The sequence below is a fragment of the Mauremys reevesii genome, linkage group 1 (genome assembly GCF_016161935.1).
Source record: "Mauremys reevesii isolate NIE-2019 linkage group 1, ASM1616193v1, whole genome shotgun sequence".
In the NCBI taxonomy this organism is placed as follows: Eukaryota; Metazoa; Chordata; order Testudines; family Geoemydidae; genus Mauremys; species Mauremys reevesii.
In genome coordinates this window covers 118064689-118083216 of record NC_052623.1, presented here as the reverse complement: position 1 = coordinate 118083216, position 18528 = coordinate 118064689, and the positions used below count along the sequence as shown (strand labels likewise).

The window sequence follows — 18528 nt, the reverse complement described above, 5'->3', positions numbered from 1 at the left end:
GTGCAGCTGTACCACTTCAGTGAAGAGGCTACCTATGCTAACAGGAGGGGTTCTCCCATTGGTGTAGGTACTCCACCTCCCTGTAGCTAGGTCTCATTGATCTAGCACTGTCTACACCAGGGATTAGGTCAGTTTAACTGAATCACTCAGGAGTGTGGATTTTTTTCACACTCCTGAGTGACGTAGTTATTGCGACCTAATTTCCTTGTGTAGACCAGGCTTTAATAAACCAATCAGATTGCTTAACTCTTTACCTAGAACTCCCTCTTCTTGTCTAGTATCATGGATTGAGCATAAGCTCTTTGGGTCAGGAACTGTCTTTTTATTGTGTTTCTTCAGTGCCTAACACAACAAAGCCTTCAGGTGCTACCATACACAGGCGCCAGCTTCCTCTGGGCCACAGGGATGCTCAATCCCCTGCCCCACCCCTTTCTGCCCAGTTCCACCCCTTCCCCTGAGCATTTCCCATCTCCACTCCTCCTCCTCCCCACCAGCGCCTTCTGCCTGCTGCAGAATAGCTGATTGTGGCGGGCGGGAGGCACTGGGAGAGAGAGGAGTTGATCAGCGGGGCCATTGGGGGATGGTAGGTGCTGCGGGGGTGGGCTGCCGGTGAGTGCTAAGCATCCACTAATTTTTTACTGTGGGTGCTCCAGTCCTGGAGCACCCATGGAGTTGGCGCCTATGCTACGATAATACAACAGTTATTTACAACAGTTAATATTAGCCTCATCAAAATCCTAGTAATAAACAAGCCTATCCCATCATAAAATCTCACTTTTACAATGATCCACATCATAAATAAAGCTCCAAAGGCATACAGAAATTCTCAGGCAACCTTTTCTTCATAGGCCTGGAAAAAAAGATGGACTCATCAGCATGCCCAGAATGTTAATATGTCCAGGTCCTGCTGTGCCAAGGAGGGCAGTGATTATAAGACAATAATCAAAGAATAATTTAATACATTAACTTTACAATGTGCTTCCTTTCCGTTTTCCCGTGAATAAGCTCATTATAAGAGAAGTGGTTATTAAAATTTATACTGCCACACTGAGAAACACTAAAAAGAAAAACAATGGTAAAAGCAAGGGGGAAATATCCTCACTATAAAATATAGGAGACAAATTATATTAAGAGACTCAAAGCTTTTAACTCTCGCTGTAATGGCATACTGAGATATGGAATGAAATCCAGGCACTGTTGAAATCAATGGCAGCTTTGTCATTGACTTCAGTGGGGCCAGGATTTCACCCACAGTCTGTGCTCCTGTGAGCATGAGATTCTGCTAGCCCTCTGTTTAGAAATTAAGTGCTCCTCGGAGGTGTTCACACACTTCCCACACATGTGATTCTTAAAACAAAACAAACAAACAAACAAACGTTGTGTGCATGTAGGATTTTTCAAACCTTTTATTTTCCTTCCTTCAAGAAAGGAAGATTTCTGTCTGGCAACTCCACTGACATAGTCCATGCAGACATGGAACATTTGGAAACTATTTATGTTAATGCTCCAAAGGCTAAAGTGTAAAGATTTATGATATCCTTTGTAGTTATGATTTACCATTCTGAACTATACAATGGATTTACTGGCAAGAGATGATCTTTCCCGTAACTTAGCAGTTATGGGCACAATTGTTATCAATCATCTTGTTGCATCATCTGCAGGTGAATTTTCCAAGATCTAATATTTTTTCTGACCAAGACCATAATTCCATGCAGGCAACAGAGGCTAATGTTATTTCTTTTTTTATTTTGTTTATTTGAAGAAGAGACTAAATGAACATTTGCCAGAAGCATTAGTTGGAAAAGAAGGAGTAAAGGGTAGATGTACAGAGCCTAATATGGAATAGATATTGTACAATAAACTAGGGTGATTCTATGGACTGGCTGGCTGATGGGGAGAAGGAGGTAAGATCGCCCACCTTTTGAGGGCCTATTTGAGTTCTAAGTAGCCATTGGGCAAGGAGTGTTCACTTATGGTGAGTGATATGCCTGATTCTTAGGAAGAGGCGTTGACTGTCTTGCTGTAACATGTTCTGGGCCAGATGGAGCTGTGCCGATTTGCCCCAGCTGAGGAGCTGGACTTCCGTGTTTGCTGGGCTTTGTCATGGCACACCACTGCTTTTTTTAAAGTCAATTTTAGGGCTTTCGGTAGCACCCATGTGGCTCTCAGGAAGGTTAGTCTGGTCTTCAGTCTGAGGAACCACAAATGGCTAAAATATGTCAAAGTTGAACACATGCTGGGCTACGCATCATTAGTGAAAGATCTCAGTTCTCTGCACATGCTCCTGTGTGTTGTCTCAGAGGTGGCTGATTTTGTGGCATTTTTGGCAATTAACTGTCCGTGTTTCTAGTATGAGGTAGTGTCACTTTCATGTGATTCTTCTTTCCTGGCATACAGTGCTCTAAAGTTTTCCAGATTTAATCTGCTCTGCAGAGCTAATAAAGACATCAGGAGAGTTAAAATACTTGGGGCTAGATTGTACCTAGTCCAGTGTGGAAAGAGGGCAGAACGGGCTTTTCCTGCTTTCTGCTCCTGGGCAAGGGCTCGGTATAGTCCTGGACCTTGCACCCCTGACATGTAAGGACCAAGGAAGTCTAGGCCCAGCAATGACACTAGACTCCCAAATGGATCAATGCAGGGGCAGTGGTCTGTGCTGCACCCTGGGAAAAGGGGCAGTAGTAGGCACTACTGTGTGTGTATTCCACAAGCACAGCATCTCAAAGTGGTGGTGGTGTACTTCTCCTCTATGAAGGTGCACATTTTCCTTCCTTGGGTAACAGGGAGGGAAAAAGCAGAATAACTTTTCAAAGATACTTTGACATTAACCTGTCATCTGAATACCAACATCCCCATGCCAAGCATAGAGACACCCCATCTTTTTGAAGGTCCCTGAAATGGAAACTCCTAGAGGGGAGTGGGCAGAAGCTCCCTCTTCTGCACTTCCTTTCATCGTGGGGAAGCATGACTTCAGCAATCTCTTCCATTTGGCGACCTATGTATCCTGTATAATGGCAGCTGTACTAATTCTGTTAACGGGTGCTTAACCACTCTCTTTGTGTAAACGTTGCTGCTAACTTTCTTTCTCAATTGGCTGGTTGTCCACCTCTTCTTTCTTTTGTCATTTCTTTGAAGGGGAAGGGAGAGAAGCCTCCTAATACCATGGTACAGTGATCTTACAGTAAGCAGGACCCAAGGGCTTAGTGGGGGAATTCAGTACTGTGCCTTTAAGAAACCAAAGCATCTTAAGATAGGCTGTTGCTCTCTTTCAGAACATGCCCAGCCTCTTACCCCATGACTGTAGTCAGACTGGGATCTTAACCAGTAAGTGCTGATAGAAAAAAGCAATTCTTTTAACTGTAGATTTGTTCCTTGCTTCATGTGTGGGTGGGGGGGTGTTTCTAAGAATAAAACAAAGAGTTTGGAGCTTGCAAAAAGCATTCCTAAGACCTCCCAGAAGTCATTCAACAAAACCAGGGAAAGCCAGACTTGACATTTCTGCTCTTTCTTACGCGTAACAAATAGCAGTAAAGAAACTTCATTAACAAATCCCTTTCAGGCCTTGCTGGCACATGATATGGAATAAAAGGTTACACGCCCAATTGATTTAAAAACCCCATCTCTTTGAAAGGTGATCTGTAATTATACTTCTGAGCCATGAATTAGTTCTTTCCAGCCATTCAGCCCCCTCTCACAAACCCCACCACATTTTTGCCTATTGTGTGGCATTCTGATATCTGATCTCAGGTTCTTCAGAGCAATTGTCTAAGACAACAACCTGTATTAGCATGTATACTCCTGAGCAAAGTATACCTGCTACCTAGGTTCATCCCTGGATTGCACAGTCCCTATCATGAACTGGAAAGTTTATTTAATATTACTTTTTTAAAAGGCACTTAAATTGTTTCTTGTGTGGGAAAGTTTCTGTTGGGCCTGGCTAGAAGAGCACTAGTAATAGTAGGGGTAAGTGTACACTCTAGCAATTGTGGCTTGTTCTGCAACCAGCCAACATCTTCCTCAATTTAGCATTTTAAAGTAATTCCAACAGTTGTAAAGTAAGTGCCGGTGGCCGTGTAAGTACAGAAGGCAGCGTAGATATGAGCACCGACAGTTCAACGGCATACTCAGCACACCTTACATTGTCATTGAAGTGACTGGAGTACATATGTATTTACATATACCTGTGTACATTTCAACTACAAAAGAAACCTATTTCAATAACCTTCCATGTGATTCTTAAATCTACAAGAAGGAAATTCACAATTAAAGCTAAAAGCCTCCGGCTAATTCACTAATTCAATACCTCTGGAGTTTGATGTCTGCCTTCCTTCCCTTTCAGAATAAATAGTGAGGCATAAGGCTGTGATCTGTTTAAGGTGGGGGTATCAAATGCTCACCATTACAAACATAGAAACTCAGCTGCCTAATGGTAGCATTTTAAAACAGTTAATAGGAGAAAAATGGTGCAAAGTTAATAAAGCTACCATCTGTGGCAGATGTAATACAGTATATAAGCCCAGGGCTGAACGGTCACAGAGACTAAGCTACTTTCTCACCAACAGATGTACATCCATCCAGAAAAGAGTTAATTTCTTTTATTGATTTGCACACAGCCAGTACAATACCCAGAACAGCCAGCCCCAAAGATATAACCAGGCAATGGGAGAACATCATGTGATGCTATACAGTGAAAATTCCTGCCTCTCCCATTGTACAGAAATCCTGCATAAAACAATCCATCAGCAGCACCATGACAATAGCCCAAATAGTCCATACTGCATCTCTTCCAGAAAAGCATGGAAGGGAGCATCACTCTCCCTCTCCTACAGATGAATAGAAGGGTTTCTCAGTTTGGTACTTTACACAAACATTAAATAACAATGAGCTATCTACATATCAAAGTATTTATATAGCCCCCAATATCATAATATCTGAGCACCTCACAATTGTTAATGTAGTTACTCTCTCTGTGCCTCTCTTCCCCACCTGTATAATGGGGATAATAGTACTTCTCTACTTCATAGAGCAGTGTTTGTCAAACTGGGGTTGCTGCTTGTTCAGGGAAAGCCCTTGGCAGGCCGGGCCGGTTTGTTTACCTGCCCCGTCCGCAGGTCTGGCTGATCGCAGCTCCCACTGGCCGCGGTTCGCTGCTCCAGGCCAATGGGAGCTGCTGGAAGCAATCATTTGTAATTTTATTAGTATTCAGCTAATTGTTTTTCAAACTTGGTCAAGGCTATACAGAACTCTAAAATGAGCTCTGCTTACAAGCCAGCTTTCAAAGCCCACCCTTTTCCAGTTATCCGCCTGGGACAGGGAAACGGGTGATAATTTTTATACAGTGAGAAAAGTGGGGGGGGGGGGAGTGGGTGCCAGTGGGGGTTTCAAATCCAAATGGCTGAATCAATTTTTCTTAAACTTTCAGGAACCAAAAAGTCATCATTTGGCTAAGTAAAAATAAATCAAAGATGTTAGCCCCAAAGGAGAGAGCTTCTGAAATGTAGAAACAAATGAAAATAAGGGATCATAATGGAAATTTAACTGCAAACTTAATTACAAAATTCCCTACCAATTGGATGCAATAAGCTATTCGATGATCCTTATTCTTCTTTTGATATGCCTAAGGCAACTCCAGTTGAAGTCAATGGGAACTGCATATGCATATCCAAGGGAAGATTTTGTCACATTATCATTACTTAATCCAAATGTACTAGTTATAACACTTATTTGTAATCAATCCTCTTAATCAACATACCTCTAAATAGCAGTTGATGAACAACAAAATGACATTTCTTGTGTATATTTCTATTATTGGTTTCCCTCTTTGTAATTGTGACTGGGTCCCGGCATGAATGTACATGGAAATAGGATGCTGTCTTGTGAACAATGTATCAAAACCCAAATATTACCTCTTGGTTTGAGGGTGGGGGTGGGGGAAGGGATTAGAAAAATAATGAAAGCAGAAAAATGAAAGTTAGCATTATTTATTGAAATGATCTTTCCTCTATTTTGCATAAAGAGAAGTCCATGATAATCCACCTCCGTGATTGTGGTTTCACACACATTTTATATATATTTTTATATATATATAAAAATAGCTCTGAATTTTTTCCTTATATATATATATATATGGCAAAAGGAAAAAATTCAGAGCTATTTATTGCTTTTCATTCCAATTAAATCTCTCCAAATAAAAAAGTACACCCTTTTCCTTGTACATTTTGTCCCTGGTGTGGAATAGCAAATAGGAAGCTATCTTTGTTGTATGTGTATCAACTATTTCTACAGTGCAAAAATAATCAGCTCTTTTGTTGGGCTAGGAAATATTAATGGAGGTGTTGTTTTTTAAACAAAAAACCCCAAAACCTGAGCTCCTACTTTTACGACTTCTCCTGTGGATCAGATAAAGATACAATAGCCTATAGAGTAGTAAAAATAGTAACAGAATGAAATGGATCAATGCCTCATCACCTTGATTAAGATATCACTTACAGAGGGACATACAGAAAGATCTGCTTTTATGAAAAACCCTTCTTCCTATCCTCTTCACAGCCCTAGCTGTGTTTTTTAGGGGGGGATTAAATATCTCCCCCTCCCCTTATTCTTATCCATTACAGAACACTTTTTAGGATTAAACATCTCTCACTCTGCACGCTTCGTTATTTAAATCAATAACTCCTAAGGTATAGTCAATGGTACTGGGGGGGAAGGGTGGGGGAAGGGATATCTACTTACAGAGCAGTAGCGGACAGTCAGTGTTTCTCCCTGGACCAGGCAGGACAGGGAGTCACATCCATTAACAAATATGTAAGGAGAGCACCTGGCCCTACTTGTAGAGTAGCTGCACAGCTAACCAGGGATTTCTACAGCCTGTGAAGGGCAGTTCTTCTGATTTCTGCTCTGCAGCCAGTATTGTGTGGAAACAGGCTGCTGCCTTCACAGCCTAGTGAAACCCCTCTGTATCATTTTACCATATAAGGAGACAAAAGCATCAGAAACACTGATTCTTTTAGGCTCTGTGCAGCTGGCATTCAACACTTTTTCTTCCAAGGATGTAGATTTTTTTTTCCTCCCCCTTCCTAACCACACTGTCTTTGTTGGCCCTCTTCCGAAAATGGCTCCCCCTCCTCCCTCCCCACACTTTTGCTTTTTTAACCCCGTGATGTTTGTTAGTAATGGAGCTTTGTTAAAGCCCAGTGAGCTCAGCTTGCAGAAAGAAAGGCTGAGAGCAATTCAAGCACAAACCCTTCACTGATTTTCTCCTCACCTGGCTGGGAGAATGAAGAATTTGGTTAGAATTAGTATGAGAATCTGTTTGCACTGGCTCTTCTGGCAGCTGTTTCACTCTTCTTTAAACAATGGATTGATTTACATTGTCTCTTTCTAGGTACTTGATGGATAAGGTGCCTTGTGTTCTGAGGAGCATGCGTGTATAATGGGTGCCTCTGTCCATGTAGTCGTCCTTCCTGCTTTTTTTACCCCCCTTAGTGGGGGGAGTGGAGGGAGGAAAGGTGAAGCAACTGAAATTCAAATCCCCCTTGTGTAGTTGGAAGCCAAAGAAGCAGATTGTCTCAATGCACACTTAGGGAACCATACAGAGAACCCTTCCAATGGCCACATGTTAAATAAAGGGAGAACCATTAATTCCAACATAACCAGGAAATAATTTATCTACTGTCAAGTCTAGTTTCATTTCAATCTTTCTAACAGAAACATATTAACTTAAAAATAGTGTGTGGGGGGGTCCTCAGAAACCTCCCGGAGAGAGAAGAATTTGGATCCAAAGCACATTAGAAATGTTTGTTCTCTACCCTTGTGTGCAGTTCAAGTTGCTAATATTTCAGTAACGATGGACACACTCCAAGAAGAGTAAGTTGTTCAACTTAAAGAAAAATTGCCAGGATGAATATAAACCCCATAAACTTCCCGCTGGGAGCTACTGTTGGTGGCGCTGCAGCCCTTCCCTATGGATGGCACATAGGTTTGTGGGAAAACAACTGAAGTGCTTTGTTTTGAATAGCATCAGTGTGTACGTGTGTTAAGAAGACTTCTCCCATGTACAGTAAGGGATTCACAATCTTGTTGCTGCAGGTGCATCTTCCCCACCCGTGAACTTGTACAGTACTCTGCTCCAGGCCTGGGATGAAACGTATCAGTAACATCTCTCTCTCACTTTTTTTTAAACAAAATCTACAATGATCCTGATCCTGCAGTCCTCATGCAGGCAAAATACCCACTGCATAAAATGAGTGAGCCTTACACTGCTCTTAGGAATAAAACCTGCTTCTTAAATGTTTTGATTCATAGAAATGCTAAAAGGGTTGCCTAGCCATATGCTCTTGGGACCTTTAACATACCTTAAAAACACAGGCAATGTGGCCTAGTGCATAGAGCACTGGACTGGGACACAGAAGATTCCCAGCTCTGCCACTGGTCAGTTGGATGATCTTGGGCAAATCACTTTGCTTCTCTGTACCTTAATTTCCCAATCTGTAAAATGGGGATAATGATATTGGCTTTCTTTGCAAATTACCTTGAGATCTATGGATGAAAAGAGCTGAAGAAGAGCTAGGATAATAAGAAGTAATTCTTAAGTGCAGCAGTTTCAGATAACCCACTACAAATCCTCTTTGAACAATCCTCGATCCCTAGAGTTACAATTTCCAAGCCAGCTCCCATTTTCAAATGGGAGAGATTAAAGAGGCTAGGACTCTTCAGCTTGGAAAAGAGGAGACTAAGGGGGGATATGATAGAGGTATATAAAATCATGAGTGATGTGGAGAAAGTGGATAAGGAAAAGTTATTTACTTATTCCCATTATACAAGAACTAGGGGTCACCAAATGAAATTAATAGTCAGCAGGTTTAAAACAAATACAAGAAAGTTCTTCTTCACACAGCGCATAGTCAACTTGTGGAACTCCTTACCTGAGGAGGTTGTGAAGGCTAGGACTATAACAGCGTTTAAAAGAGAACTGGATAAATTCATGGTGGTTAAGTCCATTAATGGCTATTAGCCAGGATGAGTAAGGAATGGTGTCCCTAGCCTCTGTTTGTCAGAGAGTGGAGATGGATGGCAGGAGAGAGATCACTTGATCATTGCCTGTTAGGTTCACTCCCTCTGGGGCACCTGGCATTGGCCACTGTCGGTAGACAGATACTGGGCCAAATGGACCTTTGCTCTGACCCGGTACGGCCATTCTTATGTTCTTATGTAAATGCCTGGGTAAAAAGATGAGACTGGACATGAGCCCTGAAAGTGATCAGATTTGGGCTGTATGAGATGTTATTTCTGGGTCTCTCTTGAGGTAACATTTTACTTGCTCTTCTCTCTTTCCACTAGTTTTATTTCCCTACATCACCCTCATCCACTCACAGCAACCGCAGTGCTAACAATCTTTTAATGGTATTTCTGACTTGCTGCAAATTAATGTAATGTTTATAATTCTAAGCTAGAATGTATACTGGCTGTTGCTGAGCTATTAGAATGAAATATGTGGAGGTGGAGGGCCACATGCTGCCCTTTAGATGATAAAAGAGCTTTGGCCAAGTATTTAATTTGCTTTCCAAGTTAGAAGGGCAGAAGAACTTCTGTTGACTTAGGCCCTGGTTGACTTTTTGGAGGCTTTGTGCTTGGAGAGGGACACTAGCAATGAATGGTCACATCTCTGCTTTGTTTTATTGGTAATTATTTTTTAATGGGACAGCGGAATCACACACCCTTTCTCTTCTACCACACCAAACCCATTGGCACCCCCTCCCCCGACATTCCTAATTCTCATTCCTTTTCCAGGGGAAATTTGTCGTGATTTTGATTTCCACATAGCTAGTCTGAATTGTACCCATACTATTTTCTTGTTATGTGTCTTTATTGTGATTTTTTTTTAACACAGCACTCACTACAAAGTAAATAACAAAACCACAGAATGATGCTATTGGCATGCTGGATGTTGCAGTTCACTTCAAGAATATTCCTGGGGCCATTTTGCAACTTAAACTAGATATTCTTGTAGTTTTACATTTAAAAAATTATTTTACAAGACAGGGAAATTGAGGTCCAGGCCTGCTCCCTCCAAAGCCAATGGAGTTTTGCCCTTGGACTTCCATTGAAGTATTCTGACAGATACTTTGCTTTAATAATTTAGTAAAGGGGAGTGGGGAGAGAGCCTAGTGCAGAATTTCTTATTAGGCCATGGCCTCAACTGAGTATTATAATCAGAATTTGCTTAAAATCTAATAGTTGTGTCAAATCCTTAGAGGTGAGCCCCTACAACGCCTTTGGCCAGAATGATTGATTTAGTGCACACTAAGAACTGACTGTATAATGAGAAACATATTGCTTACGGAAAGGTACAACTTTACGTACACTTTACTATACCGTACAATCTGCTTGGTGCGGATTTTTTAACACTATTTTTCCCATTGCTTATGTATCGCAAGAGTGTCCTGACCAGAGGTGTCTGCCTGACCTTCAGCGCAGCCTTAGTCTGCAGTGAACACAGTCTGTTTTACTCTCATATAAACTTGGGAATGGTCCACTCCTCACCCCAACACATGGGATAAATTTAGCTGCTCAGACTCTGTCTTCTACAATGAAATTTCAAACCAAGTTAGCATCTTTCCAGAGAACCTGTCATAAACAGATAGTTAAGGGTTAATGCCTCTTTTACCTGTAAAAGGTTAAGAAGTTCACCTAGCCTAGCTGACACCTCACCAGAGGAACCAAAAAGGGGGCGGGGCGGTGAGTAATTCTTCCTTGTTTTAAGATCCAAGGGGTTTGGATCAGTGTTCACCAGGGAATTGGTGGAGGAGTCTCTCAAGGCTACCCAGGGAGGGAAAGGTTTTGGGGGGAAGACAGAGTTTCCCAAATGACTCAAATTTTTTTGGGTGGTGGCAGCCAGACCAGATCTAAGCTGGTAATTCAGTTTAGGGGTTCACATGCAGGTCCCCACATCTGCACTCTAAAGTCCAGAGTGGGGGGGGGGAAACCTATGACAGAACTATATGTAAACTTTTTTCTTGCAAGAAAGGCACAATGACCCTGATTCAGCAAAGCACCCAAACGTGCTTAAATCAGGGCCTACCCCAGGTTCCCTGGCCAGTGTGGATAAGGCCTATATTAATTATAAAATAGTCTGTAGAATTTGCAGGGTGCTGGGCTATAACCTGATTTCTGTATGGCATTGGTTAGCATGGCGAGAGGGCCAGGCCAGGATCTGAAATCTGTCTATCAAGAATCTCCATATAGGCAGGGATTAAATATCCAGATAATTTTCAAAATGCAAACTCTTCATTTTTTTAAATCAGTATTTGCATGACTTACGCAATGCAAAGCAGCAGTGCTTCAAAGACACGGTCATTCTGATGTAACAGCAATGAGCAGTCCTTTAAAGGGAGGCAGGAGGACCATGTACAACTTTCTTTCTTTCTTTATTTGGACTAATAATACAAATGCAAATTAAGCAGCTTTCGTACCGGCAGAGTAACTAATAACTATAAAATAACTAATTAATAAAATAATTACCAATAAAGATCTTAAATATCCACTTTCCTCCCCAAACATTTTGACCTCTAGGCCTCTCCTCTTTCCCCCATAAATCTGACATCAGAGATGAGCCTTGCTGCATGTCCTGAAGTTTAAAAGACACCAGCTAGTTTGTACTTGTAAGGAGGATGATTTCCAGGATCAAGAAGCCCTCACAGAGAAAAGCTCTGCCAGAAGCTCCCTTTCCTTTAAATCAGGAGGGGCTCAGGCCAAATACTTCTGGTGATCACAACTGCAGCAGTATATTATGAGGAACAGGCAATTTCTCAGAGGCCTTTAAGGGAAACTTACATTTGTATACAGCAGACATCTCTGCTGCTGATGGTGCTTTTGGTGCTTAAATAGCCATCTGCGGATGCAGTCACCCAACTGGAAGATGTAGACTTTCAATTGCAAATGCATTTTTCGGCACAGATCTGCTGAAAGTCTTCTAAAAATGTTAGAAGTAACTGGCATACAATAAGGATTAATTAAGGTGCAGAAATGTAGCAGCTGAGCAGAGGAGGTTCAAAGTATTCGGTCTGACTTAGCTATAGGAAGAAGTCCTCAGGTGGACTGGGTGAGCATGATGAACATCACCCCTTCTTGAGAGGTGCAATATGTACTCCCTACCACGTCTGCCTTTGGGCATCAAGAGCTACACAAGGGCCAGAGTCCTGGCCATTTCCTTAGCTTCACTGGCCACACTCCTGATGAAGCATGAAGTGCCATAGGGCGCACTAGCCTGTCTCCTGATGCACTCAGGGAGTACTACACGCAGTATTCCGACAGGTTCATTCCTGGTTGTGTTGTGAGGGGTTGGGAAAGTGGTTCTTTCCCATGGGCTGGAACACTTGTGTGGGAAAAACAGAACTTAGTCCTGAAGCTATAAGTGGAATTAATTTCCATGCCATTGACTGTAAACATTTTATATAACTTATATGTAGCTTTACATCGAATTATATTAGTTTGGGTTTTCTCAGTGGTATGTGTATTGTAGCAATTTTCCAGTTCTTGAAGTTTACAGGCATATTGGCAATTTTCTCCACTTTGGTTCAAAAAACAAACAGAACAAAGGTTGAAAACGAGGGGCGGGTGGTGGGTAGTAATATGCCATTCTCATTTCCCCCCTACTAGAGCCATGAAATAGCTTTAATTGAAAGGCCTGTGAAAATAAAAACGCAATGCTGCAAAGTTTGAAAACTGCTCAGTTTCTAGCTGATTCCATGAACTGCTGCTATATTCTGGAAAGTTTTGTGCTATCAAATTTTAATCAAAATTCAGCAAATCCCAGGATCCATTTAAGAAAATGGCTATTTTTGGCATTAATGCTCAGAGAGTAATATGGAATCATGCAAACCTTACATTTTAGTCAAATAAGATTAAAACAGTCAAGCAATATTTAAATATTTCTGAAATTTCATCCTCATGTGGGAGGTTTCAGATGTTTAACATTCCCCGAACAAATTTGGAATACAGATTCATAGACTTCAAGACAGAAAGCACCATCATGATCACCTAGTTTAACCTTCTGTACATCACAGACCACAGAACCTCACCCACCCATTTCTGTAATAGACCCCTAACTTCTGGCTGAGTTACTGAAGTCCTCAAATCTTGATATTAAATACTTCAAGTTACAGAGAATCTACCATTTACTCTAGTTCAAACCAGCAAGTGACCCGTGGCCCACGCTGCAGAGGAAGGTGAAGAACCTCTAGGGTCTCTGCCTATCTGGCATGGGGGGTGGAATTCCTCTCTGACCCCCTCCCCAGAATTCGTAGTTTAAAGATCTTTTAATCAGTTGTGCCAGTCTCCATCCCACAAGTCTGTTTCCCTCCTTACTCCAGAGGAGTCCATCCCATGAGAATAGTCCTCTTTTCGTGAATACCTCCCAGTGGTCAAACATCCCAAAGGCCTCCTTATAGCACCACTGCCTGAGCCAGCTGTTCATCATCATCTTGTCTCACCTTCACTCTCCTTCTTTAGAGATGGGTAGAATCCCACCAAAGATCACCGGAGCCTCCATTTCTTTAAGCATCTTCCCTAGCCAGGCATAGTCTTCCTTGATGCATTCCAGCGAGAATCTAGCAGTATCATTTGTTCACACATGAAAGACAATCAGTGGATTCTTTCCCGCTCCATTAGGATCCTCTTTATTCTCAGGTCCACATCCCGTATCTTAGCTCCCTGCAGACAGCACCACACATGCTCTTCTGTTCTCCAGATCAGCTCTGTTGACAGGCCTGTCTGTTCTTCTTAGTAGGGAGTTCTCAATCATGTTGACTTGCTTCTTCCTGGTGTTGGTGCACTTCTCCAGCCTTCCTGCTTCTAATCTTTCTGGTTGCAAGTCTTCTTGTCTTCTGTTCACACTTGCAACCTTCTGCAAATCATCCTCTATCCTCCTGGGTCTCCAAACTTTGGCTATCTCTGTTGTCTGTTCTCCTTTTCTTGTAGGACTAACTGCTCTTTTCTTCTTCCTTGCCTTTCTGTTACTGCCTGCCTCTCCCCTTCATTTTACAACTCAGTAGACCTGTTTCTCCTTCGCTAGCCAGTCTTTTCCTCTGCCTTGTTCTCAGCGTCACATGCTTCCACTGGCTACTTTCCTCTTCTAGCAGTCTATCCTCACCGTTCTCTGGTCCAGTTTGCATCTGCAAGTCTTGAGTTTTCCCTTCAACCTCCTCTCTCCTTCCTGCCATCATCTGCTCAAATCCCCTTTGAAACTCAATCATATTTTCTAGCTGCATCTCCAAACCTCACATCTTCTCTTCTATCAGGTGGCACTTCATACAAAAAAGCATCTTTCAGGTACCCCCTCCAGGATAATGTACATCCCGTAATTTCCACATCCCAGCCATCTCCTTTGTCTCTTCCATTCCTTGGATCCTTAACACTGCTGCTTCTGTAGCCTTCCCTCCTAAGCTTCTGTCCAAAAACCCAACTCACCTCCCCAAAAAACCCAAACAGAACACCCCACACACCCTTCCCAAACTTCCCGGACAAACTCCCATTCAGATTCCCGTTTTCAGCTCTGCTTGCTGGCTCCTCTGCCACTGCTCCTGTATATGCAATATATAAACAGATTTTTCACTGTATTTCTCATCTTCCCTCCTCCCCTTCAAATCCCCAGTTGCAACTCCTATTTGCAGTAATCTGAATTTTTTCCCACTGAGTTGATATAGACCAGGGGTCAGCAACCTTTCAGAAGTGCTGTGCCGAGTCTTCATTTATTCACTCTAATTTAAGGTTTCACGTGCCAGTAATACATTTTACCATTTTTAGAAGGTCTCTTTCTATAAGTCTATAATATATAACTAAACTATTGTTGTATGTAAAGTAAATAAGGTTTTTAAAATGTTTAAGAAGCATCATTTTAAAATTAAATTAAAATGCAGAGCCCCCCGGACTGGTGGCCAGGACCCGGACAGTGTGAGTGCCACTGAAAATCAGCTTGTGTGCTGCCTTCGGCACTCATGCCATAGGTTGCCTACCCCTGATATAGAACCTCTGGAGCAAGCCCTCAGCTGGTGTAAATTGTCATAGCTTGATTTCAATAGACAGCTGAGGATCTGACTATTTACTTCTGAAAGACCAAAGGCTTTTTCTTCTGCTGGGAGGAAAATGTGCTGCAATTTATTCCTAAACCAATCTGAAAAGGGTTGTATTTTTAGGAACTCTGGGCAAACTTGGAGAAATCATATTTCCATTCAATACAGTTTGCTTTCTTAACATTTTGGAATCGTTTTCACATATAGTCTTTAAAACTCACTCCTTTGCTTCAGTGAAAAATGAGACAGGTTCTCATGGTTTGGTAGCTTTCAAGAATGCTTATTTCAATATAGAGGGGAGAACCAGTCATCTCACTAGGCTGTTTCTAAAATGTCAATGATTTCCTCAGAATATCTGTGCATTGTTACTATGTTATAAGATAGGGATATCAACAGTAATAGTTTAATTCATAGTAACCAGTCTCCAGTGGAGACTGAAAGTGAGCAGGCCAATGTGACACAGTTCAATATGTTATTTCTGGGTGTGTATGAAATTACATGTTACCGTTCAGCCTCATGGGTCATGAGGCTCTGCAGAGGGTCTGCGACAGATGAAGCAAGAAGGAAGACAGAGAACTGCTGGTGGAAATCTCATTCCAAGTCTTGCTGACTGTGTCATAAAGATCTCTCCATGTTGAAAAGTAGAGGGGCTGGGGCTGTGGTGCTGCTGTGAACGGAGCAGGTCAGAGGAGGCAACAGTGTTAGGGCAGATAAGGAAGCTGAAGGGAACACAAGTGAGAGTCATGAAGGGCCTGGAATCTCCCAACTAATGACAAATTCCTATTTTGATGGTGCTCTGAGTCTTGGGAAGCCAGTGAGGCTGAGGCACCGCATTAAAGCAGCTGACTGGTCCCATACTAGGCGAACAGCACTGCCAGAAGAGACGCCTCAACTCTGCATGGAGCAAAGAGAGCTAAGTCCTCATGGTTCCAACTTACATCTGAGCCATAGTGGTGAGTGGAAGGAGTGGCAAAAAATTCCCTGAGGAGTGAGTGTTCATTGCAGACTCCATGCTTCTCTCTTCATATGCTGATGGAGGAGAGCCTGATCCTATGGAATAGGGCCAATGCATGGAGGGGAGGAGGGAAGAAATGTCACTTCCACCACATGCTCTCTTCCCTACCCCTCTGTGGTACTTCCTCTGGGTACCAGCTTTGCTGCCATTAGAGGGCATTGAGTTGCATCAGCAGGTTTGCACTGGAATCATCCATCCCTGATCTCCAGGAAAGCCAAGTTACCAGAGACAGAGTTTGCAGCAATTACTGCTATTGTAAATTTGAAAATATTGCCCCTTGATTTATTAAATAGTAGTGCATTTTAAATAACTTCTGAAACACAAATAGGACTTGTTAGCATTTCTTCCTTCTTTTCAGTCTCAGATTCTCTGTGGCTGCTACCTCTTGAAGATGGGAGTTGGATCAACCCCTTATTGCCCTTATTAGTGTTGACTTATCCCTGGAACTCATACAAATCCCGAAGGTAAATTTTTGCCTTAGGAATGCACTGAATGTCAGATTTTATTTTGAAATCCTCCCCCAGATTTCTGTATGTTGGTTAGACTACATTTAGCAGGTACAATTTTATCTCTAACCTGTTCTGTGGATCTTGTATCTGCACTCCAGATCTCTATTGCATATTCTGTACTTGATTCATCTGTCAAACATCCATTGATATCAGTGAAAGTTGTCCATGATGAGAGAGTATTTAACACTAGTTATGCTGGTTATGCCACAAGAGAGCTGAACAATGGCTAAGAGATCTGAACAAGAGTTCTATGGAGTGGGTTCCAGAGTACAATTTCACAGTAATTGTACATTCAATCTCTTACTTAGGTTTGGAGATGAAAATGTATAATGTTCACTTCAGCTCTGGTTCAGATTCTTGGCAGAAATAGAACTGCACAGATAGAAAAACTGAAGGGAAAAAGTAGAAAGAAAAACTGAAGGGAAAAAGTAGAAAGAAAAACTATAGAATAGTCAGAGGGTGAAGAACTATAAAATAAGTGAAGGAAACACTGAGTGAAAACAAGGAAACTAGAAAGACATTATCAGAAACATAATTGTTAAGCTAAAAATGGCAAAAGAAACTAAGGAAAGAGAATTACAGGTCATAATACTACAGTCATTATTGAAGCAAAACTTGCACTGAGTTCAAAGGGGGAGTTTTCCCTCTAAAAGGACTGCAGAATCACGTCCCAGTTTTCCTCTCTGGATGCTACTATTTTTGAAGACCCGGTTTAAGAAGTACTATTCTATCTCCCTGAACTGAAGATAGTTGGGGGCTTCCTGTTTTATATAAAGATTCTTTTGTGTGGTAACAATTTATTTCTGCCTAGTGACATGGTTTGTCTATTCCACATATAGCACGAGAGGCTCAGAGACTGAGTCTCAGACACATGTTATGATTAAAAATATTAACTCAAGGCATGCACTTTGAAGTAGCAGCCTTACCATTGATCCTTCTAGCCCCATGTTCTTTTTGAACTCTATAAATGCCCAGTCCCTTTGAAATAATAGGATTAAATACATTAGTTTGTTGCTGATGTTGATTCTGATCTCTGGGCCACTGATACATAACATTAACCCACAACAAGTCCACTTAATTATAAATGAAAAAAATGCATCTTAAAATTGCTATACACACATAATGCATTTCTTCCTGTAATGTTTTCCATAAATGGGCTGCCTATCTGTGTTCTAAACTTCATGGGAATGGCTTTGTTTTAAAATAAAAATAAGTTTGATGAAGCAGACAGCTTTACAGTAAATAACATGATCTGCCTGGAAAGCTGAGGTGACTCTGATGCTAAAGAATGTCACTTTTGAAATTATTACTGAAATGGATTGAAAATGTAATTGTGTGAAGTATTCAGGCCTGGGGTGGGATGAAAGGGAGTAAGGCACTCAACTGCTATTAAAAGTTAAGGAGAGTTGGGTGTACAACTTCTCTAGATGTTCTTAAAAAACCCACCTATAATATTATGACTAGTCTGTCCTATTATGTTTTTCATTCATTTTCTGTTCTTTACAATAGTCTAAGCTGTTACATTTTAGAATGATGGTGTGCTAGGTTCAGGTTCCATTCTATTTTTAGAATGTGGCTTTCTTGTAATTAATACATAGATATTTTTCAGTATAGCAGTACTCTCTTTTCTTCAAACAGCTAATCCATCACCAATCATATCCCACCACTTGTTTTCAAAATATTAAAGGCATTTGAAGCTGATGGTTAATAACTGAAAAGATTTATGCTCAAATTTATTTTTCATATTCAGAACCAACATTCAGGATTTTATTCAGGTTGGAAGGACTTCTTGGTACAGCAAATAGTAAGTGTAAGGTGCATGTGTGTTTGTCTGTCTGTATCTGCTTGTACTGTTACTCCACTGAGGACAAAACATCCCATTTGACTGTAACAAAGATTGTGATAAAATGTTAGTCACAGGAGTATTGCCATTTGTCCA

At 41.5% G+C, this 18528-nt stretch overlaps 1 protein-coding gene across 3 annotated transcripts in view; it reads right to left on the bottom strand.

Annotated features, from left to right (window-relative positions):
- The window catches only part of FHL2 (four and a half LIM domains 2), a 73115-nt gene that overhangs the window by 23490 nt on the left and 31097 nt on the right, over positions 1-18528 (bottom strand). Inside the window, exon 1 of one of the 3 annotated variants that reach the window (XM_039493019.1) lies at positions 6730-6894. The exons of the other annotated variants lie outside the window; for them this stretch is intronic. The gene's annotated coding sequence lies outside the window, so the exon portion shown is untranslated. Of the gene's footprint in view, positions 1-6729; positions 6895-18528 lie in introns of those variants that run through there. 3 annotated transcript variants of the gene reach the window in all.